This window comes from Anas acuta, chromosome 3, assembly GCF_963932015.1.
Source record: "Anas acuta chromosome 3, bAnaAcu1.1, whole genome shotgun sequence".
NCBI lineage: Eukaryota > Metazoa > Chordata > Aves > Anseriformes > Anatidae > Anas > Anas acuta.
Genome location: NC_088981.1, coordinates 77333633 through 77361334, shown reverse-complemented (window position 1 = coordinate 77361334; position 27702 = coordinate 77333633). Strand labels below are relative to the sequence as shown.

At 35.3% G+C, this 27702-nt stretch overlaps 1 protein-coding gene and 1 long non-coding RNA gene across 8 annotated transcripts in view; one reads left to right on the top strand and one right to left on the bottom strand.

The window, feature by feature from the left end:
* The window catches only part of FUT9 (fucosyltransferase 9), a 146145-nt gene that overhangs the window by 62033 nt on the left and 56410 nt on the right, over positions 1-27702 (top strand). The gene's annotated exons all lie outside the window — the stretch shown is intronic.
* LOC137854476 (uncharacterized) overlaps positions 4140-27702 on the bottom strand; it is a 43897-nt gene continuing 20334 nt past the window's right edge. The window contains exons 3-4 of the long non-coding RNA XR_011095187.1: positions 6313-6476; positions 4140-4574 (exon numbers count right to left, since the gene is read on the bottom strand). This is a non-coding gene — a long non-coding RNA (uncharacterized lncRNA). The remainder of the gene's footprint in view (positions 4575-6312; positions 6477-27702) is intronic.

Sequence of the window (27702 nt, the reverse complement as noted above, 5' to 3'; positions counted from 1 at the left end):
TTTTCCAAGTATAGAGATTAGATCATAACAGGTCAGTAGTTTCCTGGGTCTTTCCTCAGGCTCTTCTTGTAAATTGGTATAATATTGCCTAACTTTCAGTCAGCAGAGACTTCCCCAGACTTCCCAAGAACTTTGTTGAGAGAGGTCCAGCTATAAGACTAACTAACCCCTTTAGTACTCAGGTCTCATAAACTTATTATAGCATAAAGATCAACAAAAGCTAACACCAAAAAAAAAATGGTATGTTTATTACTCATTTTTCAGAGCGTTCTCCTGCAGAATGTTGCTGCTGGAGAGACAGGGAGGAAGTTATAAAGTTTCCATTGATTTCAATGCAGTATTTATTTATTTATTTATTTATTTATTTATTTATTTGAAGATCCCAAATTCCATAACAGACACATGACATAGGAGAGGATATTTACTCTTCCAAACCTTCAGAGCCTCCTGTCTGAGACTGGAAGTAAAAAGTCTACCACTTCAAAACTACTTTCTGAGATTTACAAGAATTTTGTGACAGATACATCTGTACTGCTTGCCTAATAATAGTAATTGTCTGCATAATTGGGAGCATAAAAAGAGGTAGGTAAGCCTTTGAGGAAAGCCAATTAAGCATGCAAACACTGCTTGTAATTGGTACATAAATTTAGGTATTCTAGTTGCATGTGTATTTCCTGCTTAACTGTGATATTTAGTAGCTCAATATTTTCTCTGTATCTTTCCAAGTTTAAAGAAGTGATCCTTCAATGCATCTGACTCAACATAACTTCTACAGGGCCATACATCCAAAATCAAATATGGCAGGGGTAAATCACATTCTATGACACTTTGAAGAACGTTCAAGGAACAGCCGTAGTGTGACGAAGCTGCACTGAAAAAAAGAGTTGGCTGGCTGTTAGCCAGCAATTTAAAATTGTGTTCACAGCCTTTTTTTATTGAAAGTGATGCCCATACATACCATAAGATATTTTTACAGTTAATACTAAGTTTGGATGCAGTCAACATATATGGTGACAGAGCTTTTTACTGCTTTTTATTACTTTTTTTTTTTTTTTTTTGGTACAGGTAACAGATTAAGTCCCCATCATTATAACTATTGATGGTAACTATCCCATTTATTTTGTGTGTAGGTCTTTAACTGAGACGTTATCAGTGGATAAATAAATGTTCCACTAACAGTTCAGTAATATCAATTACCACTGCACTCAATAATAAATATAATAATCTTATATGCACGAATAGTTGCATTGCTATTAAAAAGTGTGAAAATTGGAAAGTTAGAAAAATATCAGAATGCCAGTTTTATTTGACTGTTTGACACAGCACATTCTATGAGTTTGCATTCTACAAGGATTCACAAGAGTTTGTTGTTTGGAACATATCATTGCTATAGCGTTCTTGTATGGTTTCTCTTTCATTTGAAAAATACCTTCATAGTACTTGATTGTTGCATATGTTTTTATTTTCAGAGTGAACAACATGTCCATTGCCTATTTTAGAAACACAGAATTTCTTTTTAATGTTGATGAATGTGTAGGAGAAAAGGACAAAACACATATGCCGGAAAAATAATAACTTTTTTGATTTATAATTTAGTATGTTTAGTATCAAAATAAAACATAAAATATGTTATAACTAATAGTGTTTGACTGAGTCCTTACAAGATTTTTTTATAGAAAAAGGTCATGAGTCAGGTCTGAGGTTGCAATCCAATTTTCATCTGAATTTAGAATGAGTCTGGAACCTTAATTAACAGAAAAATAGAAGTTTTGCAGTTTGAATCAAAGATATAATAGGCACTTAGTAGAACTGAGTCACTAAATTATCAATTTGTTTATCATTCTTCAAGGTATTTATTTTAACTCGCATGTTTGCTCTGGTATATTTGTAAAAAGTAATAACAAATCCCCTCATTCTATTCTTTAATAGGCCTCTTAATTTTTCCCAAGAACAACCAACCCTCTTCTGATCATCACAGTAAGGCTTTTCTCATCATTCTTCTGATAGAATAAATTTTACATAAATAGAAGGGATCAAAATTGATACCAGATATTTCGATGCATGTGTGGAGGGAGCTTGACCAAGGAGACTCTTACTTACTAAGATACAAATGTTGCCTGATGAAAACAGGAAAAATAAACCTTTTTTTTTTTTTTTTTCAAACTCAGATAAATATAATGGAAGGTTTTTCATGGAATGGGTCAAACCCAAAGATAGTAGACAAATAAACAGGTGATCTTCAATTCCAGTTCTTCTGGAAAGGGAAAATAAAGCTGTACCAGGTGTTATACAGATTTTACAATGGCTGCTATTAGGAAGTTTTTGAAAGCACATGTTATAAAGTAGACTCTAGTACAAATAGATTTTTCTGATATTAGTCCTTTGAGACTGTTGTTGCTATGACTAATAGGAATGAGCTAAAAAAAATAGGAGACATCTGAAAGAAACTTATTTTCATTTATCTAAGAAAGGAGTGCAAGGAGTATCAGAGAAGTGAATAGTCATTTAAGGAAAGGAACAGTAGTAGATTTCTGGAGTAACTTAGATTTCTTTTTTAAAGGTAGAGTACAGCATATTTTGACTTTTCCTCCTGCATTTTTTCCAAAATACACATTTTTGCAATTTGCTTTTCTGAGGCTAACTTTGTATCACCAAAGTTAGAGTAAACTCTTTTCAACACCTCTGTTCAATCCTATGGCTGCTTGCAACATTAATTAAACCATGGGTCCCATCTGGATCTAAACTAAATGATGTTATTCACTATCATCAATGCAATCAGGATCAGATTTCTTACACTTAATTAGTGAGATCACAAAAGCTGCCTTCTTAGCAACATTTACTCACATCAAATTAAATTTCATGGTGTAAGAGAATGTGAAAAGGAATCTTAATCTGCCTACACACATCCCATTGATATTACATTTTTAAACACAGGACTGAAAAGGAGAATGCTTCTTTTTTTTTCTTTTTTTTTTTTTTCTTTTTTTTCTTTTTTTTTCTTTTTCCCTGTAGTAGACTATAATAGACAAAAGGTTTATTTTTATACTCTTCCAGAAGGTTAAGTATTTCAGAGATCCATCAAACTATAATTAATATCCATTAATGTATAAAGGGAGAACAGAAAATAAAAGGAAAAAAATATATTCTTTTACAGTAGTCATCACTTTTTCCATTCAAAATACTAGAAAAAAACAAGTTTAATCCATTACTCTCCTTTTTGATTTAAAAATATTGCAAATTGCAAAGAAAAAAAAAGAGTTGTCCAAATAAAGACATCTGAGAGGGATGTGTATATTAACAAACCAAGTTTCTCACTGGAGATCCACTCATTGCTGTAAGCAGACAGTTCATTTTTCTGAAGTTTCTGACACCTGTTCAAACCCTTTGAATATCATGAACATGCAAATCCTGAGCCTAGTGGCCATTCCAGATGTTCTACACTGAGTATGTGGTATTGATTGCTACAAAGCAAGCTATGACATACCTTCCAGAGCTTTTATGATACTGCCTGGTATTGGCAAAGCCATTTCTGTTGCTTTCCAAAACACTATATTCTCTGAAATGTAAAGTCTACAATAATGACAGTAATACAACTAAAGCATAAAAATACCATAAAACATGGAGTAACAATTTGATGGCAAAATGCTATTTATAGAGAAGATGTAAAATAAGGATAAAACTGAAATCAATATCTCTTTCATACTTTCCTATTACAAAATTGTTTGCAGTTCACTACAAACTTAGCAGAGCAAAGGTTTAAAATCAGAATCTAGTGACATATTTTATCACATTAATCAATTCATTATTAAATAATTATACATTGTACTGAAAATTTAGTAAAAAAGAAAGTATAATGTTCCAAAGCTTTCTACTTTAAAAATACATCACCACAAATCCCTTCTTTTCCTTCCCAATTATTGTTTTCTCCAGGAATCTGGTTTTCCTATAGGGGTCTAGATACCACCAATCCTTAGGTTTTCATATTCAGAAGCTTCCTGCATAAATAAGCATTTCTCCTGAAGCGTATACCATCAGAATCATAGAATCATAGAATATCCTGAGTTGGAAGGGACCCTTAAGGATCATCAAGTCCAACTCTTGACACCGCACAGGTCTACCCAAGTTCAGACCATGAAACTCACCTTTGACCAGATTCCTGGTTTCAGTGCCTTTACAGGTTACAACAACATTGTATGACAGAAGGAACTGTCTTTCTGGTAAGAAAATTGTGAGCTGTGATGAATTTTGAGCTCTTCCAAGTACTGTCGTTTCTGCAGTATCATTTCCATTCTCATCAACTACTGAATCATATTCAAAGTTGTAGGGTTTTTCAAAGTCTTTTTGTGGCCAGAGTTCAGAGTATCTAAACTGAAGTCCCCAAATGAAAATAGTGACTGTTGACTTTGTTTTACTGGAAAACAGAAACCTTTGCAGGGAGGGTAAATCTTATTAAACAGAAATGAGTGCTTTTGCTGGGGCCAGTCTGGGACTGAGAAATCAACTTCTGCAGGTGGAACAAGTTTGAGTGCCACTTCCTTTTCCACGTGCAAATTGGATTTTCTTAACCTTTCCTTCTGTAACATAAACATTTGGATGAACAGTCAGACAAGCATTGTATATTGTAAAACAAAACATTGCACAGTAGACATATCTTCCCCTGGGGAGAGGAATGAAAGAATAAACATGTAACAAGCATTAGTCACATTGCTTAACGCACTACTGGAAGGCACTCAAATATTCATTGTGACTAAGCTATAAAGAGATATAAAAAATATAATAAATGTATTAACTTGTCAAATAAGTTGTTGCATTCTGCATCAGCCTGAGTTTAAATGAATTTTAAGAGTAGTTCCATGTACAGTGCACTTCAGCTGAGTTGGAAAAGGCTTCAAAATCTTGTCAGAAAGAAAATTTTGCATTTGCCTTACTAAGCACAGGTATAAAAAAAAAAGTAATCCTGATCTATTTATTAATAGAATTCTGTAGTAGCACCTGGAATTGGCAAATCATCAGTGGTGATCTTGATCAACAAACAGCAGGGAAATACCCTGAAGAGAGGCCAGGAAACTGGTCTCCTCCTCATCATCATCAGTCTGTTTCCTAGCAACCTTTCAGTATCATCTCAGATTTATTTCCATTTCCATAGGGACTGAGGCAAGAGCAGTTAACAACTGCAGCACATAGACACAATCAGCCTTGGAAAGGAGAACAGCCAGTGGAAGTTGAACAGAAGGAAGTCAGTTATTTATAAGTTCAGAAGAAAGTTCTTGGAAATATTTGCCACAACAAAGGTGAAACTTCTACCTCTTGTTTAAAGTTCATATCTACAGTCAGTCCCTTGTAGTCTGTAGTTTCCAAGCACTATACTTAACTCTTCTTTAGATATAACCACTAATAAAAACCTCTACTCTCTTCAGTTGGCGTGGGAAGTGTCTTCACCTTGCTCATGGCTGGCCCTAGTTACACAAGTATTTTATCTCTCCTGTTAAATAGACAATAATATAGGTATGGTGGGCATCAGTCTCAGAAACACAGATTAGTACTGAAAATTTTAACAAGCTTCTTCAGCCATATGAATTAGAGAAAGTAAATATGCCAGTTGCCTTTGCAACAAGCAGTATGACTTTGATGCCATAGCAAGGCAAACTGATCGTCTCAGCATTTTTCTGGGTATGGAGTAGTCTGAAACTAGGATATTGAAAATTCATCAATGATTACAGATAGACGCTGTGGTCTGTAACTATGCTCTGCTGTCAGAATTCAAGTTTCTGACATAACAGTAAAGTTTATTTGTGCTGAAGACAGCAATTTTGCAGTCACTATATTCTATAATATTTTTTTTTTTCCTAAAATGTGTAGATTTTATATATTTGTTTGTTCATTGGTTTGATTATTTTGCTTCCATTAAATATTTATCTTATTCTCATCACTCAATATCCCCTGACAGATCATCAAGCTGCATCACAATTCCTTCCTCAGACCAGTCATTGGCAAAAGGTGAAGCATGTCTTATCTTGCCAGGAGTGAATCCAATTTGTCACACTTATCTATTTTTCCTAACACTTGCTTGTGTGGTGTCATTTTTAATAGAATTTAACTTCTGATGTGGCTGCTGCTACGGTCACTTAAGTTGTTTGGAATCTTGATGTCATAACCTGTAGGCACAAATAGGGACCTTGAGCTGTCCCCAGTACTGGAGACAAGGGCTGCGCAGAGAAGTCTGAAACATGTATCCGAGCACGCTTTAATCACACTCCACAGGAGGCTGGTGATACAGAATTAATTATGTGACTACCCAATTTAGGGGCTTACCTGTGTTTCACAGATCAGTATTGCAGAATTTTATGCAATCTCCAATGCTCATCTTTGAGCATTTCATCTTTGTTGAATTGTTGAGGAGTTTTAGCAGAGCTGCTTCAATGGCTTGAGGAGTAATCCAGATGTATCATGCATCTGCGTAGTGCTTCATTTCAAATCTGTGAAATATCACGCATTTTAGGCTTAAGTTTATGTTTCAACTAGTACTTATTTGTATTCATAATCTGTATTCGTATATCTAAAGTGCAAATTATAAGAGTGAGGTTTTATAGAAGACTTTTGCCAAGATGAAGAGCCTTGGACACCTCTTGCTCCTTTGACAGTTTTGTTTTTGTTACTCCCTTTCACTTTGTAACACATCTTTGAATTGCCTGTTGTGCCTAATCACTAAATCTTTTAAATTGGTAGGGACCTGTTGAGGACATCTAATCCAACTCTGAGCAAGAGCAAGAGCAATTTGTTCTCAGCTATGTTCACTCCAGTTCTGAATATCTCCAAGTATGGAGGTTCCACAACGTCTCTGGGCAACCTGTTCCAGTGTTTTACCACCCACTTTGTAAAAGGTGTTTTCTTGTGTTCATATGGAATGTCATGTTGTCATTTTTTGTTTTTTGTTTTTTTAAATTTGTCCTCTTTGCCTCTTATCCCATCAAGGGGAACCATGCTAGAAACTGCTCTGGAACAGTAAGTCAGTGAGGTTTAGCAGTGTCAGAGTCTAATACTATCTGACCAGGTTCTTTTAGGTATTTTACAGAATGAGGATTTGACATTTAATTCAGAATTTACTTATTTTGAGATAATCTGACATTACACTGGATTTTGATTTACAAGAGTGTTACAGAAGTGTACTGAAATAAAAATACATATGGAATATAACAACTGCGACATGCAGTTGGATCATAATACAAATGTAATTCCTGTTACTGGTCTCTATATACTCATTGTCGTGATGCTGGGCATCCCACGTTGCTGGAAAAGGTTATGTGGTTTAAAGCCCTTGGTTCTCTTCAAAGTTCATTTCATTGTTTGACAGTTTTCTTATTCTATGCTGCACATATACGCTTCCCCCATACTGATCTGACTGGCTCAGGAAGAGAATACTCTCTATTGGTTATCTATGTGAAAGCCATTTATAGAACCAGTTGATTCATCCAACTGATATAACCATCACCTAAAACAAAGACCACCCTGCAGTCCACTTTGTCTTGAGATAAATTAGTCTTCCTTTACCATAATTATGGTCACTTCTTGTACTCTTCTCTAAGTCTTGAGCACTTATGCTCACCTCCTCAGAGCTGTATTTCATTGTAAGGGTTTGTAGATCTGTCACAGGTAACATGGGGCCATTGTGCTCCATATGGGACAGTGATATCACAGCCCTCAAAAGGAGCTTCTGTGACACCCAGCTTTCTTGGGGAGGAATCATGAATAAATAAAGATACTTGGCTGGTGCAAAGTAAAAGAGTATTCACTCAAGCTGAGAAAAATTGTGAGCAATACTATTTCATTTTCATTAACCAAAATAAACTGTTAAGTAAAAATAAATGATAAGAGAATGTCTTGTAATGGCAAAATGAGTGAGTGATGTCACTGTAGCTGCAAGACAGTATCATTACCAGCATAATTTTGTACTAGCTTTACACAATAAGTATTGAAAGACTTCCAATATAATTTAGAAAGTTCAAACACCCCTCTCTTAAAGTCCACTGGATTTTGCTTTAATAGTTTATTCCCCAGGGAGCTAAATTATTTATTGATTTGTTAAGGAGTACAATGATCTAAATGCAAGAACTGAAGTGTATGTAATTGAGATCCAATTGGAGGGACATTAACCTACGCACTAAATTTAAGTGCAGACATTTAAATTGGCCCCCAGATTAAAAGAAAGCCTTTTTTCAGTTGGATTCTTTCACTGCCAAAAAGTACATTTTAAGAACGAAAGGGCATAACTCCTCGATCTTTTTTTTCTTTCTTTCTTTTTTCTTTCTTTTTTTTTTTTTTTCAATCCACAGATTTTCTATCTCATTCTAAATTGGACAAAAGTAACAAAGCAGTAGAATTTATTTTTGAAATGACCCAATGCTTGTTTATTTCAGACTGTAAACCCAGACTGCATTCCAAAACAATGCTAAAAAAATAGCTAATATGATTCACTATTGTAACTTTCCCAGCATGTCACATTAAAGCAGAACTACTAGAGGAGTCAAGTGATGAATTTCGAGACCTATGGAAAAAGTATCAAATCAGCATGCTTTTGTCTGAGTACTGGGAAAGTTCAGCACATTTTGCTTCAGTCAAGGAAAGAAATTTATTGTAATTGGTATCAATTAAGCTTTGAAAGTAACTTTACTTTAGTAGGGCTGGTGTTCTACCAACATAATCTTATGCTATTGGTTCCTTTGAGTAAATAAGAGTAGTTAACTGTTAGACTTCCTTTTATAAATTAATTTCTCTAACTGATAATGGGAGCATCTTTCCCAAAAGAATGTACTATACTTGAATCGTCTCAGCCTGGAAATGCCACCTTCTTCCAGTGTTGTGAGTAAATAGTGAAAAAATATTTAAGCTTTTTAAAAGTAAAGTGATAGATAATTTTCTCATCTGTCTGATTTGCACAAGATATAATTAGCTGAATTTGAAATTGAGCCATTTTAAGTCTCCTCTCTTCAAATGAAATATTGTCAGTAGGTTTACATGTATATCCTTCTAAACAGTTTGTGAGTTTTATGATGATGCTTGCTTAGGTGCTGCTTCCAAAGCTACTAGAAAGCATCCAAAGCAGTAACGTGTTGTTAGGATTTACATGTTCTACATTGCCATTTATCTGGACACAAAATTATGATTTCTTATATACCAATGCAAGAGTTAGTATAATATCCAAATGAATGTCATCAGCTTGCACTGAAAACGATGCTACTCCATGGAAGATATTAAATGTGGGCTTAGATATGCTGTGCTAAACTTATTATTTATTTTTTTTTCTGTATTTCCATCTGTAATTCCATATATACTTAAGATAGAATCTGATATCAATTTGTTTTGTATTGAGTCCTACATATCTATTGGATTGTGCAAATGATAATAAAAGTTATAAAACTTCCTTGAAAAAAATATAGTGATTCTTCTCTGTCAGTTCATAGTTTATAAACCTTTATGAACAAAAGGAAAGAACAAACTCAAGCTCAGGGAACAGTGTTATTAAAAGCTTCCTTGTCTCTAATATATATTTACTCTCCCTCCATCTCTCTCCTTTCTCACTTTTCCTCGTTTTGCATTTGTTCATTTTCTTCATCTCTCTCCCCAGGCTATGCAGTGAGAAAATTTATTATCAGTATAATTTGGACCTACTCAGCTAATTTTGCTGCAAGGTTGCCAGAGACATGGGGTAATGCTCTTGTGCATGATCACAAAAATGTTTGTAGTTTTTTATTATTATAGCTTTTGTTTTTAAAATATTGACCTTCTGTAAGTTTGAGGCAGACAAAATGAGAATTAATTAGAATCTTGGAATTCTCACTATCTGGACCAAAATTTAAACTGCTGTTATATGGGCTGTAGGTAACAGAAACTTATTCCTGTTTTATATTTTGTTTATGGAGGATTGGTTGCATGTTGTAGGGCCTCTATTGCTCTTTCGTAAAGAACAAATCCCTTTTATATTCCACAGCTTACAGGTTGGTTTGGATAGTAAAAAAATGTAAATGTAAATGCTTCTGTGTTCTTAAATCTGGTTATAGAACTTAATTGTGCAGATTTTTAGTGAATGTTGATATGAGCACTATGACCAGTACACTTCAGATCTGGATATTTCTTCGGGCTGAATTGTTTTATGTTTACTTTGAGTTCAAAAGCAAGATATGAGGTAGAATTTTAGCAAACATTTTTCTCTTTCTTTCTTTCTTTCTTTCTTTCTTTCTTTCTTTCTTTCTTTCTTTCTTTCTTTCTTTCTTTCTTTCTTTCTTTCTTTCTTTCCTTTCTTTCTTTCTTTCTTTCTTTCTTTCTTTCTTTCTTTCTTTCTTTCTTTCTTTCTTTCTTTCTTTCTTTTTTAAGTAAATAGAAGAAAAAATTAATAGCAATGTATTTGTAGATAGTTTAAGAGGTCTACATATGTTAGATTTGCTTTATTTTATTTTACTTTAGTTTTGATTCTTTAGGACACTTTTTCCAAGTTGAATTTTAAATTCTCAGATTGAAAAGCAATGGCAGTGTTGAGTCCTGTGTAGCTTAATGATATTGTTGATTTTAAAACCAGTCGGGCTTTTAAAATCTTTGCATGTCAAGTATCAATGACACTTTTTAAAGTATTGGATAAGCATGGAATTCAGCCTCAGGAACTGTCCTAAAAGAGCTGGCTATTATCTGTCACACTTTGACCTTAGAACTTTCTACAACTACCTTAACGATATTATGAAAGTGTAGGGCCAAAATTGTTATCATTGTATTCATGCCTGGAAGATAAGTATGCTTTCCTTCAAACACTTTTGAACTTCAAACTTCATGTGATGGAGTTAGCTGATCAGCTTTCAAAAAGTAACACCCTTCCCCTCCCCTTCTATTATACTTTTCTCCATTCTTTGCATTGCTTCTGCAGAGTTTCAGTATGGTGACAGGGGGAAAAAAGAATCATAACCAGAAGTCAGAGGCAGTAATGACTCTTCAACAGCACACTTACTATCATATCCATTTTCATATGAGTAACAAGTGATTTTTGCCCTTAAGAGATATAAATATAAGAATATAAAACTGTAAAGCATACAAGTGAACTAAGAATTTTTTTCGTCATTTTACTTTACCTTTATATTACATACCAGGATTACAGATTAAAACACGTATTATGGAGAATCATGTTTCTATGAGAATAATAATTTTCAGGGATATCTAAAGACACATGACTTCCTGCAAAACTACATACTAATATATCATACCAAACTATAGTGCAGCTATGATGAAATCATATCTTATTTCCTTCCAGCTTAATTTGCAAGCTTCTAGGGACCCATAGCCATTCTCCATTCTAGAAGAACCACTTCTAATAAATAAATTCTTTTGGCCAACCCCCTGGAAAATGGAATAGTTTCAGAAGGAAAACATGAAACGGAAGCAGTTACTGAGGTCTCCTGAATCCTGGTGAAATATTTTAAGAAATTATCATCCTTATTTTTTGCTCCAGATTTTTTCTGTCCAAGTATCAGAGTTACGAAAATTGAATGTATATTATTCTCTTCATCCTTGACACCCTGTGGCACATTGTACCATACTGAACTGAAATTAATGGATTTTACTTTCATATTATAGGCTATGAACTGTGGCAACTGAGAAGCCAATGCACTTCCGCTTTTTTTTGTCCATTCCATGTTAGCAATAACATGGCCATAAGTAGGTTAGCACATACAGTAACTTAAAAAGCTACTGTAAATTCATTAGAGCCTTTGCTTCATTGTGAGATAATGAAATGAAAATAAGGCTCAAGTCTCTGTTACAATAGCTAATGACTAATACAGAGAAGGAAGCATGAGCAGTAAAAGACCTATCCCAAGAACAGTATCTTCAGTAAGCAGAAAATATTGGGCACCTGGGAGCAAAATAGCCTGCAGAAGAAGTTTTTTACATGTACGAAGCCAAAACAAGAAAAAACTTGAGAAGGATGAGAATCATTTTCCAGTCCATCCAGCAGTATGACAGCTCATAAACTATGTTACACATCAAGAGCCTCATTGAGTAAGACTGGAAAAGAGATGTGCAGAAAGAAGTAGCTTTCGGACAGCTATCTTTTGTCATCAGTGGATACCCTGAAATCCTTGAGCATCTCAGCCAAATTGCTATTTTAGAGAGTACTGTTGCCAACCTCTTCCACAAACTATCACAGCACATATGTATATTAATTGCCAAAGGTGTCAAGTAAATCCTTCTGCAACTTGGTTTCTTAAACATGACAGCCTACACAGAATGTTTTTACTTCATTTTAGGCTGCTATACTTCATGTGAAATCAATGGCACTGGTTTTGTGCCATTGATTTACACCCTGTGTATCCTACTTATGCCAGAAAATTTATGCATTTCTGACAGTAGGCACAGACCATAATCATATATTTCCCCCTTTCCTTTTAGTGCAGTAAAATTAGTATGTCTGATTAAAATATCTTCATAGACTGACTGGGACAGCAGTATCACTACAAGAGAGGTTCTTCTTGTGTTTAAAAATTACCTGAGGGGTTTCAGATGCTCTTTTAATTAATTTATAATAACTTCTGAGTATAAGTGACAATACAATATCAAGTTATTGAGACAAAATACCTGCATGTCTTTTGAATTTTATTCAGTAATTCGACTGGCCTACTGAACAGGGATTGCCTCAGCATATGGCAAAGATTCAAGAAATTTCCAACAAAGAATAGATGACTGAGATGAAGTCTTAAAATTGCACTGCTCAAGACATTAATCTGTTGGAACATATATTACTACAGACCAAATTGTAAAGAAAGGGTGTTTGCCCTTGATTCATCATTACCTTTACATTTGAAAGGTAATGCCAAAATTACCTTTGTGAATACAAAGGTAAAAAAATTACCTTTGTGAATACAGGAAGATCTTTCTACCCATCTTTGAACATATTGAAGCTGCCTGCACAGTGGTGCAAGTATAATTATATAAGCAAAGCAAACAGCAAAAATTGTACATGTGCAAATTTATTTTAAAATTAGATTTCTGGCAAGTACATTAAAAAGGATTGAGAGTATGTTAGACTACCCAAAAATAATTGCCACTAAATTTAATCAGTTATGTGGAAAGTGAAGAAGTCAACCCAAGGTCAACTTAGAAAGGAAAATGAATGATTTAAGCAGCCGTTGCACAGGACCAGATGGCATGACTGGAAGGTTAAAAACAAGAAAGGACAGAGTTCTTCAAATTGTGTTAATTTATTAATGTATGTATACTATAATCATGTAAATTAAAGGATCACTAATTATTTACTAATTAAATTAATTAATTTACTAATTGCTGAAGGGAAAGACTGTGGAAAGAATGATGAAAAGAGTCTTGAGAAACATATACCTTTTCTTCTATTCCTATCAATAAGAAGTCCATACTTTTTCTTTAAAATTTTTCATATTGCTTATGGACATTTCCAGATCTCTATACTTGCCCTATTTATTCTGGAGTATAAAGAAGAGCAGGCAGGCTATGGTTTCTACTCCTGCCACTTCCTGCTATCCTCTCTACAGTGGTCTTCAAAGATGTTTCCCTTTTACATCTATTTATTCTACATTTTAGTAGATACAGGAAACACTCTTCTAAGAATTAAGAACACATAATTTATCCTTGTGTATCAGGTTTCCCTTCAGACTATTACTTCATCTTTTGTTTATCTTATCCTCTCACATCTGTACTCCAGACAACAACCTTCTCTATATTCCTTGAAACTATTCTCAGCTTTGCTGTCACATTAAGATATTTTTCTTTCTTGACACCAAAAAGACATTATAATTTAACTACTCATCTATTAATGAATTAATAACTCATATTTGTGAAGGGCTAAAAGCCAAATGAAGACCAGAGAATTCTGTAAGATCATTGAACGTGAAGCTAATTACTGCTTTGGAAGTTAGTGTATAAGATATAGGAAAAATAAGCATTGTTTGAATAAAGCATGACTAGCAGCACCTTGGTCCTTGACTCTTTCATGTGATTAGACCTTTATGTAGGATGATAATTTTCAAGGAAGACCATCTGATAAAGATGAAAGGTAGTGCAGTGGACAAAGAAGTAGCCTAGAAATCAGGAAAGCAACATCCTTCTGGGTCTCATGTCCACATCTAAACAGAAAGTTAGAGCAATTTACTGCTCATTGAAGTAAGCAAAATAGGTATAAATATAGTTCAGAAACTATTGTGGAGTTCTGATATAGCTGCTGCACTGTTTGTATATTGGTGGGGGGGAGGAGGGGAAAGTGGGGGAAGAAGGAAAATATATAATACCAGGTAATACAGATAATGCCTTGTCCAATAGAAAAGACTTTTGGTCACTATTATGCAGGTGAGATTGCAGAATTGACTTGTGATTTAAAAGCCTTTTTATTATTACCAGTAATCTCACCCATTCAGTTCATTAGCTGACCTGAAGTTCCCTGCTAATAGGAGGACATTTTTATTTAACAATGACACATTAAAAATTAGTCATCTTACCCCAAGCTAGGCTCCTTCTGTAGCAGTTTAGACACTTGGTAAGGGCAATTATGTCTTACAAAGAATTTAAATCATAGGCTAATTCATGTTGGAAGTGGTCTCAGAAAATTCTCAGTCCAATCTACTGTTTCTCAGGGGTTCATCCTACTGGGCCTTTAAAAATTCCAAGAATGAAGACTACACAACATCTCCAGGCAGCCTGTTCCATGATCCAGCTGTCTTCAGTGGAAAACTTTTCTCCCTGTATCTAGCCTGAACCTCCTTTGTTTCAGCCTATTCCTGTTGTCTCTCATCCTTCACCATTGTGAAGAGACTGGCACCATTTCTTAGTGACCATCTTGTAGCTACTAGGGGGCTTCTTTTAGGTCCCTTCAAAACTGCTTCTTCTTCAGGAAGTGCTGAGCGAGGTGAACTCCATCAGTTTCTCCTCACAGGGCAAGTGCTTCAGCCCCCTGAGCATCTTGGTCACTTCTGCTGTGCTTTCTCCAGATTACTGATACTTTTCCTGGGCTAGGGAGAAAGGAAGGTGGGGAGAGGAGAAGGATGAGCCTCAAAATTGGACACTGTGTCTAGGTATTGTCTCAGGTAAAGAAGGATAATCACTTTCATTTACCTCTTGGCTCTGCTCCTCTGTTATTACAGCCCCCAAAACTGTTGACATTTCCTGCTAGGGCAAGTTGTTGGCTCACATTCAGCTCTCCTCCAAGATCACTACAATATCTGTGTCCTTTTCCACAGAGCTGCTTTCAAGCCATTAAGTCTTGAGACTGTATAATCACAAAGGGTTCTTCTTCGTAGGTGCAGAACTTAATGTTGTTGAATTTCAAAGGTTCGTACTGGTCCATTCCTCCATGCTGTTTGGTACCTTCTAGATGACAGCTCTGCTTTCAGGTGAACTGGTGGGTGTCCCCAGTATCATCTGCAAACTTGAGAGTGCAGTCCATTGAATCCTCCAAGTCATAAATAAAGATGTTAGAGGGCAGGTCCCCATTTAGACCTCTGTGGTACTCACTATTTACTAGCCTTCAAGTGGACTGTGGCCTATTTATTAACTGGTATCCGCTGAGTCTATCCAGCCAGTCAGCTTTCCACCCATATAGTTATCCACCCATACAGATCATGTCCTAATCTGCATACAATGAAGCTCTGAGAGACAGCCAAATGCCTTGCTAAAACAGACACTAATTACAGCCACTGCTCTCCCCTTGTCCACAGATCCATCCACTTTACTATAGAAGGTAATCAGATTAGTCAGGTGTGATTTACCATCTCCCTACCTTGACTCTAGAATTCTACATAGTTTACTGCTTAGATCATATGAATTTATACTGCTAAAATAAGATTAAACAAATCCTAAACTTGGTCTTTCATAGTTCTAGAAATTTTTATTCACATTGTTCTTTGTAAACTCAGGACTCTTTCCCTCACCAACTGTTTTAATACATCAGTTTATACAGAAAATGAAATAAGAAAGTTTCAAGTAATGGAAGTGTAGCATTATTTCAAAAAAGTGTTTCTGGCAGACTGGATGGCAACTGCATCATCAAGTATCCTGCCAGTTCTAGGCTGGCTCCTCAGTACAATTCAACTTGGCAGAGCTAATATGTACACAAAAGCCAATTAGCTATGGGTGAATTTTTTTTCTAGTTTTCCATTTTAGCTCCCATTAGAGCAACTGATCAAGCTCCCATTGCTTTTTGTGGAAACTAGGTTATGTCATTAGAATAATTCAGAAAATCCAGCATATCTCATTTGGTTTTGAGAAGCTTTGAAACTGCAAATCAAACTGGAAATTGGGTTGTTCTGAAAGGAGAGAGGAAGCTTTATTTGGAAAAAGACTTTTCAAAATCCCAAACTAACTCTGAAATGCAGCAAAGAGAATCTGATGGCCTTAGTGAAATAGGACTCCTACAGTATATTTGAGGTGTATTAAGACAGAAAGTTAGAAACTTTATTCATTTGAGGAGTTGCTAAGAACATTCCAAACATTATCACTAATTTCTATCACTTTATAATATCATAAAATCATAGAATTATAGAATAATAGGGTAGAAGATCATCTACTTCCAAACTCTCAGCCATGAGTAGGGACACCTCCCACTAGCCCAGGTTACCCAAAGCTGCATCCAGCCTGGCCTTGAACATCCAGGGACTGGGCATCTGCACTTCTCTGGGCAACCTGTGCCAGTGCATCATCACCCTCTGAGTAAAGAATTTCTTCCTCATATCTAATCTAAATCTACCCTCTTTTAGTTTAAAACCATTTCCCCTTGTCCCTCCACAATCACTCCACTCCCTGACAGAGTCCCTCCCCAGCTTTCTTGTAGCCTCCTTTTAAGTTCTGGAAGACTGCTATAAGGTCACCACCGGAGCTTTCTCTTCTCTAGGCTGGGTAACTCCCTGTCTGGAGAGGTGCCCCAGCCCTTTGATCATCTTAATGGCCTTCCTCTAGACTCACTCCAACAGGTCCATGTCTTTCTCGTGCTGGGGGCCCTACAACTGAATGCAATACTTCAGGTGGGATCTCACAAGATCAGAGTAGAGGAGGAGAATCACCTCCCTCGACCTGCTGGTCAAAATTCTCATGGTGCAGCCTAGAATACAATTGACTTTGTGGAGTGCAAGTGCACACTGCTGGCTTGCATTCATTTTTTCAACAACCAACACCCCCAGGTCTTTCTCCTCATAGCTGCTCTCTATCCATTCTTCACTCAGCCTGTATCTGTGCTTGGGATTGCCCTGATACAAGTGCAGGACCTTGCACTTGGTCTTGCTTAATTTCACATTAGTTTCATAGTCTCACCTCTCAAGACTGTCAAACATGCTTTAAAGCTTATAAAAAATAAAAATATTTATTTCCCATTTCTAATAATGTCACATACATGTGAAGTTAAGCTGCAATCAGAACGATGTTTCTAGTATCAGTGCACTATGTGCTATGATCCAGAAAGTATTACATAATTTTGGTACGCTCTAACCTTTTCCTTCCTGGAAATCTCTGTTTCCACAGTCTGTTGAATATTTCAGACTAAGGAAATATTGGACTAAGTAACTTTATGCTTATCCTTGTTAGTTTTCCTTACACTTAGCTAGCTGTAAATTCTATTCTATTTGCAAATGTGCATGTGCCATTTCCCCATTAAGACAAACTACACAATTATCTTCATAGGATCATTAGAACAGATACTAAGTTAAATTATTTGTGTATATACAGCTAATTACAACAGAAACCAAAAGCGTATATTGTCTCTATACAGGAAAATTTTCTAGTTCTGTTGTTTGCAGGTACAAAGTGTAGGCTGAAAATGTAACTTCTAGCTCTGTTGCTCAAAAGAATGAATCATGAGGCTTAAAGACTCCCTTACAGGAAAATACGTCAGGAAATAATCTGTTTATCAGGCGGAAAATAAAGAGACTGACCTATAATACTCCCATATAAGTATGTAACAGGAGAGGGCTAATGGATACCATGTTATTTAAACTACAACAAAAAAAAAAATGTCCACAGTTTATAGATGGGCACATTCAAAATGGAAATATGAGACACAGTTCCAACAGTGAGGGGAAAATAACTATTGGGTCAATTTATGAAGGAAAGTAGTAGATTTTCTGTGCATCATACAACATTTTAAAATCAATGTTGGTTTCTTTCTAAAAGGTGTTCTGTAGTCAACCATGAATTATTGGACTTCATGTAGAAGTTATTGGGTGAGATCTTACTGCCTGTGTCACATAGCAGGTCAGATTAAATGACTGCAGTGTTCTCTTCTGGCCTTAAAATCTATGAAGTGATCAATGATCACTTTACAGGACTGCAGTCATGGAAAAAAGTAATGATTGCTTGTGGTCAAATGGAAAGGGAGACACCACGTGATCTAATAGGCCTATTCAGTCAATACCAGCCTATGGAGGCTCCCAATACTGATAATGCAAAATGTGACCATATTTAACCATCTTGTGTTTTCTGCATTTAAATTCAAGTTTAGTATTTTGTCATTTTCATTCTCCTGCATAGAATTTAATGGGTTCAGTTAAGATGTCATTTCATTTCATGGAAATAGAAACAAGTACTTGAATAGGGCTGATATTTTGATATATATAAATACATTTGATTTTCCTTCCCATAATTTATGATCACTGCTCTATTTTGCCAGTTTTCTGATCTGTCCATTTCCCCCTGAGTACTATTTCTCTGTTTTTCTCTGCCCCACATCTTGGTCTAACACATTATTAACAACTTTGCACTTATTCAGGAAAAGATGGGTGAAAAAAACAACAACAACAAAAATTATGATTGAATGACATCATACAGCACTTCTCACAGTCATGAGTTCAGTATGATCTCCTTTGCAGTCTACATAATGTCAGTAGTCTAAGAAACAAACAACGAAAGTGTTTGTTTGTTTGTTTGTTTGTTTTTGAGGTTGGAATTAAAATGATTTATGAGATTCATTATGCTTTGCTTTCCTAAGTCTTTTGCATGTCTTGGAACACAGAGAAGTATTATTTTCTTTGAAGAATAAAATCAAGAATTAGTGTTTGATTGAGACAGAAAAACCTTGGAAATTCCACAGTCTGACTTTGTATTTGTTTTAATTGATTTAGCAGTAAATTAGCCTTTGTGATTTCCATGCAGTCTGCATATAAAAGATCACCAGAATACTAATATATCCTCTTGTCTTCTTTAGCTGTTCTACATATAGTACTTTGGTGAGAAATGACTGAACTCCTTTTGAGACATTTACTCAAAAACAATTCTTCCCATCAGGTCTATTGCATGGAGTTTAATGAAAGTGCATGCTTTAAAAAATATATATAAATAACTTCTGCATGCTACATGCTTACTTTACACATGCTACAAACCTTCATTTTGATTTCATGTTGAATATCTGTTTCTCCCATTGAAGTGTAGAGGACTGTGACAAGATACTAGTGGAAAATAGATTTATATGTATATATAATTTCAGGAGAAGAGAGAGTGGAACATGGGAAGGAATATCTCATATATCTCATATTCCACTGTGACAGTATGTTGCTGGAAAGGGAATACTGTTCCTGGCTCAATTTCAAAGACTTTGTTTAAAAAAGAAGTATAGGTACATTTGCTACCTACTGAGTTGATATCTTCTTATGTTTTATGATTCACAAATAAAACAAAATAAAATAAATAAATCTGAAGCAGCTGTTTAAAAAGATTCTGTACACTCAGGGGAGTTACTTTAAATAACATTTTTTATCATGATGTACACTTGTAACACCACACCAAAATCATGTCAGTCTTTAAAGAGCTGACAATTCAGACAGATAATTTTTAGAACTGCAAGGAAAATGTTATAATCTTATTCCATGGCATTATGCCATTGATATGTGGATTAAATGGTGCTTAATAGTACCTTTTGCTACAGTATAAGGTGACAGTTCTTGTAAAGATTACAAGGTATTGTATGAATGTATGTTGTTACTATCTACATAAAGTGACATGTCATTGCACTGCCAAAGTAAGGTGTAGATCATCTTCTTGGTCTCACATCAAAAAAATTCCCAGAAATCCATGAAAAGTTGAGCAGAATTGTTCTGCCTTCATTTAATCTTAATAAATCTTAATAACTTTTTCTTTCCACAACATGGAAGCATGGAGAAGCAATATGTAAATGCTGTCTTCATCCTGGCAGCTTCTGAACCAAAATAATTTAAATTCTGAAGGACTAAATTCAAAGAATAAAACATGCATTACTTGATGAATTTTCAAGACCTTGCTATGAGTTTTGTTGGTAAGTGTAACTTTTCATAACATTTTAAATATGATTTGGAAAAAGACATATTCATAGCTGTTGTTATCAAGAGTATCAAGAGAGAAATTAAAAACCTGGACCTCATGAAATCTGATAATGTGTATGAAAGATTAGCATAAATTCATCTTGGAAGAAAAGGTATCTTAAAATTATTGAAGACAACATCATCCCAGATGAGGTTACTTAGAAAGGCTTTAAAAGTTTTGTTATAAAAAAAAAAAAAAATCCATAATTTGATTGTTATGATTTTTTAAAATCAGCTTCAGATGTGGGGTCAGACATCTAAATGTTGTATCTAAAAGACTGAGGAGAGCACATTGTCTCACTGTCTCACTGCATAATCAGTAGGATCAGGTTAATTGCTTTTACTTCTGAGCAGTTGGTTATAAAGAGAGTGGTACTCAAAGGAGAAAACAACATATGCATGATTATACACCATACAGAACTCCAGGACGATCATCTGGGTCATAGTGCTATTTCAGCTGATACTGTGAAGGGTATGCCTGTAGTTTGCACTGCTGTTTCATGTAAAGTTCCTGGCTCCAACAAGTTATCCATAACAGGAAGCTCTGTGGCAGCATCAGTTTAGCCAAGTGCCTGAATAACTAGAAGTGCAAATCAGAAGAGTAAAAACACCTAGGGATATTTTCTGCTATTGAAAACATCATACTGAGGCCACTAAATAAAGGAAAGAGGTGAGTCACATAGATGTTTGATGACTTGCCACAGATTTCTTTATTACAGCTGTCTAAAAAAAATGGGCTGAGGCCTTTCTGACCTTATTTCTCTCAAAATGAACAACATCACTCTTCTTCTCTCCTGTTTTATATGCTTTGTTGCCAGAGCCTTTGTACTCAGGCATTCAGAAGTGACTGTACTAAAGTGTTTTGAGCCAATCATATCGTGCCCTTTTCTATTGAGAGCGAAAAATTTACATTTTGCCAAGCTTCTAAAAGTAATAAACCTTAAAGTGAAAGGTGGAATGGAATGGAGGACACAAAGTCCTGTGTCAAGGCAAGTCCTGCCTGACCAACAACATTTTCTATGACCAGACAAAAACTATGCTAGATTGTTTCTAAATCGAGTTCTACCCATTGTAGTGAAGTCACTCTACAAGTATGTCCCAGTCTAGGCGTCTCAGAACCAAACCCTAGGTTGCCAGGCAATATTGACTATCTTCTTGATGAACACTTCTCATCTTCCACTTCAGCAGATTCTCCCCATTCCTTCCTTAATTTTCCATGAGATTTAACAACCTTCTTTTTGGGTCTACTTGTTTGTATTTTTCTCCATAGATAATCTCCACCAAGCAAACGGTACCATCATCTCAGTGTTTTATCTTTCATTATCCATATAGATCCTGCCTCCTTCTGGCTGAGGAAGGACTGACTCCCCTTTGAAGTCTCCTTGTAGATAAAAATATTGGTTTTAGGAGTCCTGTAAATGTATGTGATTTGTCAAGGGTAGGATAAGACAGTAAAGCATAGCATAGCACAGCACAGGTAGCATAGAAACATAACCTTATCAACATTCATGTCTTCATCAGCTTCAGCTCTGATGCCTTCCCATCCGAAGATCATGGAATTAATATGCACACAGGGCTAAGGGCTTTAGAAAGTACCTAGAAATAAAGAACTATGTACTAGTGCTTCACATTTAAACTTCAATTCCATCTTCACATTCAAATAATTATTAGTGCACCTCCCTGGTTTTGTGTATGTCTTTTACCAGTACTCGCATTTACAGAAGACACTTCTTAACCATAAAAGAGATCAGTGCAGAAATTGATGTTGTTAAACAAAATTATAATTTTAAAACTGCTAGAATTTGCCCTGTACTACTGAAACAAATGAAGTTTCACCTTAGACTCTCCTGGAAGCAATTCTGTAGGCTGATTGTCTTTTCTGTGTCAGTTAGTAATCGGGGGAAAATGAAGAGAATTCAAGTTACGTATCAGAACAGGCCAAAGATTTCAGTGAGTCTGGGATGAAATAATAAATAAAGCTTTTTAACACATCAGTCATGGCAGTAACTTAATTCACATCATATTCATACAAATAAAGTATTCCACAGCCTCAGAAGTATTGATCTCACAGTTTTACAGAAATAGAGCTGTAAATAATATTTATTTCCCATGCAGTCAGATTATTTGAATATACTGGTAATTTTCCAGGAGAAAGCTATGATTGATAATTATATGTTGGTATGGTTGATTTGAATAAAAGCTTCGTTGTAAAAATATATGCAATAAAATATGGTGTAAATTAATTCAGAGCAGCTACACTAATAGCTGTTGTCTCTGGACTAGAAAGGAATTTCAAGAGCAGTGAAAAGCACAGCCCTAGATATAGAACACATTAAAGCACACCAAGCAAGCTTTAATTTTAAAGGGTGAGTGGTTTCTTTCTCTGTTGGTTACCCTTTGGCATGCTCAACTAATGTGCTTTCCTCTTTGGCCACCTCTTTCACTGTTGAAGACTTTTTCTGCTGGTGATGGTTGAAAATTACAAGTCTTTTTGAATAGTTATGTGGGCCTATTTGATAACAAGTCTAAAATAATTTTCAATAATCCACATTATAAAGGTGTCTTATGAGGTTAGAAACACATATCTTATATGTTCTTATGTTTTACGCAAGAAACAGACTTTAGTAGGCATCAAGCCAGTTACAGTAATTCAATTATGATCTAAAATTAAACTCTGTCTATACTGAGAAGGTCTGATTCTGTCTTCTTTCTCCCCCACCACCATTTCTGTATATGTGTTTATCCATGCAGAGCAATTTCAGAGTGGATGTAGACCATCACAGTTCTAATGTTGTAGGCTGTTACACCAACTTAGCACAGTTGTATGTTGTTCCACAAAATGTAATATAATTAAAACAATCATGCGATAACCATGTTTGCATTATACTAGGTCTCATTCAATAAAAAGAGAATAAAGAACAAGACATACTATAATTATTACCATTTCTACTTACCAAAGTCTTGAGGCTTCATGTTTTGAGACTTAAAGTCTCACTAATTGTGGGATATAGAAAAAAGACCAAACTAAGGGTAGCATATATTTAGAAAAAGAATGAGAGAATTGGTTAAATAAAAGTCAAAACACCGTAGTAGAGACAGAAGAAATTTGCTATAGAACAGTAATTCATGTCTCATCTGAAAGTGCTTGAAGAGCTCCAAAGGCCATTTTTACAGACTGTTACTCTTACAAATAGCCCAGATAAGCAAAGAATACAGATATGAATCAAATACAGCATATACCTGTGAATCAAAGATGAAGGTTCAGACCCTTATTCAATATGCACTGAGTTAATTGAAGCCACAAAATACATCAGTTTAGATTTAAAATACAGCATCAGGTCAATGGCACATAGAAACAAAATGGAAAGGTTTAAAGGTGATAAAAGAAGCATATCTTTTCCAGATGGAATTACAAAAACAGTCCAAAGAGGTATTATCCACATACAAATTGGCTGAAGCACTGACTTTAATTTCAACTCGAACCTCTTTCTGGTTATTGCTTTGCTTGTTTTTGCTAAACTCATTAGCTAGGCACTTGAGAAAATTTGCACTCAATAATTAAGTACTCAGTAAATTGCTCAGTCCCTGTGACGTGTTATGGCCCAGAACCAGATTTAAAAAGGAAATAGGATTTTGGAGTTTTTGAACAAATGCAAATGTGTTCTTGAGTTCTTTAATAATATGGTTTCAGTTTATAGAACTTGCTGGAACCAAAGTTTTTAGGCAGGTGCACACATTAGGCTTACCCTTTTTATCTCTTAATTCAGAAGGGTCCAGGCCTTGTGATTCAGCACCTAGGATTCCTTGATACACGAATAGCTTAATCCCTATTAGCAGCCATGGCAAAGCTGATTGTAGAATCCAGATGCATATAAACGTTCACAGGTTCAGGTTCTTGACCTGAATGAATATGTGAATGCATCCCTTTTCTAGTTCTTTTTACAGTAAGTAGTGCAAGCCTAGGTAAAGTTCCTTCTTTGGATCCTTTTTAGGTTTCTTTTCTCAAGTAAATTAATATAGGAAAAGAACACATATTATTTTAAATTAAATATTGTAATTGTAAAGACTTCTGTCTTGCAGAAAAACAGTGCTGAAACTACCTGTACATGCAAGAAGTATTGCATTACAAGCTCTACATGTCGTAACATTTTACTTTTGAATAGTATTGCTCAAATCAAATATTACTTCCAGCATTATTTCTTCTTTATCCTACATGCAATCACTTGTGCCTGTTCTTTAAGGACTATATCTAATTTGATAAATCGTTTCCTTGAAAAACCTCAGTGATCTGCATCACTCCAAGCCACCATATAGACCTGAAACACAATATCTATATAGCAACAAATTTTAACTTAGGAGAGAAATACATTTAAAAATAAACTGTAGTTATATCTTTTCCAGGAGCTATTATCAATTTAATTTTCTTCCTAAAAACTGAAAATTAAATCATGTTTTCTATTTGTGTTCGTTCGTTCTTTCTTTCTTTCTTTCTTTCTTTCTTTCTTTCTTTCTTTCTTTCTTTGTGCCTACACACACTCAAAAATGCATCAAGAATATAATTTTAGGAGGTAATTTTCCTTTTAATTCAGTGGGTGTTGAGTCATACACAAATGTACATTCTTCTTATCTTCACGGTGTTCGTTAGTAGTGACTACTAGTAGCATGATCCTTGGAAAATCACTTTCAGAGCAGAACCAGATCAGTCCTTTCTCCCTGTCTCTGTCAAAAGTATTACATGTACTCTCTGTCATCCCTAGTGACTATGAGAGAAGAAATAAATGGAAAGAAAGGGAAACCGAGAGGGGTTGGACTGTAAAAACAAGAACAGTGTTATTTGATTAAGGTCTACTGTACAAGGCAGTTGTTTGCAAGCATCTCTGTGTCATTACGCTGTGTTTCTCCACTGAGGTGCAACATCCTCATTATTCCATGCATTTCATGCTTAAAAAGTTTTCTGTTCATTCTAAGCCATCCCTGCTCATTTCATTCATTTTTAAAACCAAATTATATTCCTGTTGTGAAAATTTGGTAGCATATGGCTTACATGATGTACCTGTAATGGGCAGTATTTCTTTTTGAAGTACATGCTTGCCACTTAATTGTTCTAATTTTGTTGAAGCATGGTCCTAAATTCTCTTAGGAAATCTGGCAAATGTAACTCATCTATCTAGGTTTTTATGCTGTATCCATAGCAGTAGGGTACGACTACCTATGCTGTTGATCTGTCAACAATAAGGATTCAAATCTCTGTGCCTTAACATCAAACTTGGAAGAGTTTTAAATCACATGTTTTAAAATCACAGAAGGTCACTATATTCAAAATCATTGATTTGAAACAGTAATCTTAAATGTTGACTTATGCAGAATAAGACATCTTGTTTTCCTTTAACCTGGCTTATTTTAATATTTTCATCAGTATGCAGTATGCCTGTAATCATGTATAATGTATAAGCTCTCTAAGTCCTCATTAAAATGTTGTTTTTTTCATTCCCCAGTAAAAGTTGATTTTTCCCATCTTGAATAATTCTTAGCCCATGCTTATATTTTGAAAACAAAATATCGTCATTACTTGTGAGGATGACCATCTTGTTATCCTTAATTTCTTGATGGACTTTTTAAAACTCAAGGTATATAGTTTAAAACTATGCAACTTTATATATACATATACATATATATATATATATATACATATATATATATATGTATATATATATATATCCATCTTTCATGCAATATGAAATTATTTTCTGTTTTTGAAAAGTGATATTTTTCTTCATTTTACAATGCAGGTGCTTTTGCAAAGCATGTTATATCAGAAAACTGAGCTATGATATGGTTTATAACTTCTGGTAAAAAGTACATAGCTTTTCATTTTAATGTAAGTTCAGAAAGTATTCATGTTTCTAACATGACTTCTGAACATAGCTGCAATAAATATTTTCTTGTTTGTTTATTGTATATAATTGTACTTAGTTACATTGTCTTGTTCTTAGCATGAAAGTTAAGCAGTGCTCTGACTTGTTTGCTTTCAGGTTTTCATATTCCAAGGGGATTAATTCTATAATTGGATATTTTTTTATTATTATTATTTTTTTACATTTTCTACAGATAATTTAGTTTGTACATTAGTCATTATTTTAGGATAGTTCACAATAGTCTCTTAATTGTGCAGCCTGTGGTGAAAGCATGTTGTTGATAACTGAAACAGTGTATAAAAAGAGATCAATTCTGATAGCAAAATATACAGAAAGGCATATTATAGATTTTCTAGCTCTGAAACCAGAGAGAGGAAACACAAAGAGAGGAAATATAATAGCAATGATGACATATACTGTAACTTTTTTATTGTTATATGACTTTGTCTTCTTCCTATTTGTCTTGAACAAGGCCATCACAACTGCGCTCTCTGCTTATGTTTCATTACCCCAAAGGTCTATTGTCAGTCCTACACCATGAGTCTTCTGGTGTCTAAAGAATAGTCAGGACTCTGCAAGTTCTCTACTCAGCTCAACCACCCTCCCACACCAAATTTTTCTCCATTCCTCTTTTCAGTATGTTGCATGCTTCTCCTGCTCTATGCTGTTATCTCTCTTGAAATATTGCAGATCCTCTGGTTCCTAAAAGGAGCAAATGTCAAGTCATGGGTTGGAAAAAAAGGGAGATTAACCCATATCAAAGAATAAGGGAAAGGAGGGAGGGAGGGAATTAGAGCATAAGTGGAAAAGAAGTGTGTGCTTCCAAGATAGGGATAATTTGGACAACTTCCAGAAAGTAAAAAGAAGAAAAGCGAAAACACACATAATAAAAGAGGAATTAGGAACGTAGAAGGAAAGTAAATACACAAAAAGATAATTCCAACCATATTTTTTATTGGCTGGCAGAGAAGGACCTGGGAGTATTGGTTCATAGTTGGCTGAATATGAGCTAGTGACGTGCTCAGATGGCCAAGAAGGCCAACAGCATCTTGGCTTGCCTAAGAAGCAGTGTGGCCAGCAGGTCTAGGGAAGTGATTGCCCCCCTGTACTCAGCTCTGTTGAGACGTACCTCAAGTATTGTGCTCAGTTTTGGGCCCCTCACTACAAGAATGACATCGAGGTGCTCGAGCAATTCTGGAGAAGGGCAACAAAGCTGGTGAGGGGTCTGGAGAACAAGGCTTACGAGGAGCAGCTGAGGGAGCTGGGATTGTTTAGCCTGGAGAAGAGAAGGTTCAGGGGTGACCTTATTGCTCTCTACAGCTACGTTTAAGGAGACTGTAGTGAGGTGGGGATTGGTCTGTTCTCCCACATGCCTGGTGACAGGACAAGGGGGAATGGGCTAAAGATGCACCATGGGAGGTTTAGGTTGGCTATTGGGAAGAACTTCTTTACCAAAAGGGTTGTTAGGC